The following is a 2,557-nucleotide window of genomic DNA, read 5'->3' as shown; positions in this document are numbered from 1 at the left end:
CGGGTCTATACCAGAGGCATGGTGCAAGAGCGGCAAGCGGGGGGCTCCACTGCCTTCCCAAGTTACTCACCAGGGGTCAGTATTTCTGGAATCGACATATCTAAAACAGGTTTTTACGATCCAGTAAACAAGTATAGTATAATTTTTTTTGGTTTCTTCACGTAATTTTCGCTATGAAATGACTGTATTCGTACGTACATTCATTATCAATTGGCGAATTACCAAAACAAATGTATTAGCAACAAAGAAGCTGTCAACTGTGAAACGTAAAGGAAACAAAATTTGTAATTGAACATTTTAAAATTTTTGAAGATGTTGAATTGTTTTGATTTATAGTTTAAAGTTGTACAAACGTTCCGCGTCAAGAAAAAAAATCGTGAATGAAATAAATAACAAAAAATATTGTTATTCATAAATTACCCTACCGAAAAGAATCTTTGAGTATATACTAAAAATTCTTTAGGTCAAAGAAGCTCAGAGAAATTCTCCGCAGGCACTCGGGTAGATATTTTTAAAGGTCCAGGAAGCTCGTTTAAATGATCTGAAGGCTTGAAAATATCCTTTCCGAAATTGAAATAAGAATACGATCATAAATAACAAGCAGAGAGGCTATCGCAATAGAGTAGCCGACACTCAAGGGTCCTTTGTTAAGCTTTCGGATTAAAATTTAGAAGTAGATTTTTTTAATTTCATAGTTAACAGCCTAAAACATAATAATTCGGAATCTACGGGTTTCGATGACTTCAGATATGTAACTTTTTTTTTTAATGCTTAAAATTGGAACTAATAGAACGTTTCTCGTAAATGGAATGAGATACGCCAAGAAAGACAACATTTTTGAATTCAAGTAGAAAATTGTATATCAGTATATAAGTTATCATTATAAATAAGTATAATGAGAAAATTCATCAATTAAAAAAAAGTGTTAATAATTTGAAGAGAAATTTAAAAAGGCAGTGCGGATTAGCCACGACCAACTACTGTGAATAACTCTGCCCGCCCGGTACGTGACGAATACAAAAGGAACATTATATTACCATCGCACCACTCTTAAAAGCACCACTAAAAGAATCTTGAAAAGGACCCAAATCTCTCAAACTATCTCCGAGACTATTTTGTTTCAAATGGACTTTGTTTATAGACTCAAATGGGCCAAGCTATTTCGTAAAGAAAACTCAGAGATTTCTTTCGGTAGGGTAGCGAACAGAAGTTAGATCTACTTTACTTGCCAAATTTAAATAAACTGAACTGATATGTTTTGGGAGAAGCTGAAAAACAAATATTGTTCACTAAAAATGAGACAATAACTCGAAATAATACAATAATAACTTTTATTATACCCCCCCCCCCTTTATCACCCCAAATATGACCCAAAAATGAAAAATAAACATTTTTACGTATTACTGTTAATTGTTAGCAATTTATGCCATCATTTTCATACAAATAATTACCACTGGACTATTTAAATACTTTACATTAATTTTTAAACAATGTTTAATTGTTTAGATAAATTTAAATTATTTAAACAATTATTTTTTCCCCAAAATTTTTTAAATTATCTATTTTTTATTGAACAGTAATAGTCGGTAATTGCTTGAAGCATTACATTTTGTTTTAAAAATGATATAATTATTTTCACAATTAATTATTTTCTATTTATAAAATTTCTAAAAATTGAGCCGGAGACGTTTAATTTTTCTCAAATTTGTATCCTGAACTACTTTTTCTTGAATAATTACATAATTTTGATACATTTCTTCTAATTTTTAACATACGAGGTGTGTTCAAAAAGTAAGGTGACTTTTCAATTTTCGCGGGCTACGTACATTCAAGTTGTAAATTTTTTGATTTGTTGTGTTGGTACACTCGTCACGATTATATGTTCACAGTTTTGACTATATAGCTCGTGTTGTTTTTCTGGCAGAGGCGTAAAAGTTTAGAAGGGTTTGGTGTGCTCGGCGATTTTCTTCTTTCGAAAAAAAGCAGCAAATAGTTGGCATTAAATTTTGTGTGAAAAATGGAATCCAGTGCTCTAAAACTCTTGAAATGTCGACAGTTGCATACGGTGAGTCTACTCTGAGTAAAAAAAATGTGTATAAGTGGTACACGCTGTTCCAAGAAGGCCAAGAGGATGTCGAAGACGAACCTCGCCCTGCACGTCCCAGCACGTCAACAACAGATGAAAACGTTCAAGCAGTGGAAGAAATGGTGTTGGAAAATTGCCGAATTACCATCAGAGAAGTTGCTGAAGATGTTGGCATATTGGTTAGCTCATGCCATGCTATCTTTTCGGACGTTTTGGGCATGAAACGTGTGTTAGCGAAATTTGTTCCAAAACTGCTTAATTTTGATCAAAAGATCCATCGCATGAGCATCGCTCAGGAGATGTTAAATGAATGAATAGTCATGCCTCAGCCTCCATATTCACCGGATTTGGCCCCCAGTGACTTTTTTGCTTTTCCCAAAACTGAAGAGACCCATGAAAGGACATCAATTTTCAACGATTGAGGAGATAAAAACTGCATCGCTGAAAGAACTCAAGGCTATACCACAAAAT

Source organism: Belonocnema kinseyi, chromosome 9 (assembly GCF_010883055.1).
Source record: "Belonocnema kinseyi isolate 2016_QV_RU_SX_M_011 chromosome 9, B_treatae_v1, whole genome shotgun sequence".
Lineage (NCBI taxonomy): Eukaryota > Metazoa > Arthropoda > Insecta > Hymenoptera > Cynipidae > Belonocnema > Belonocnema kinseyi.
The sequence above is the reverse complement of the archived record's forward strand: the minus strand, read 5'-3'. Positions refer to the sequence as shown.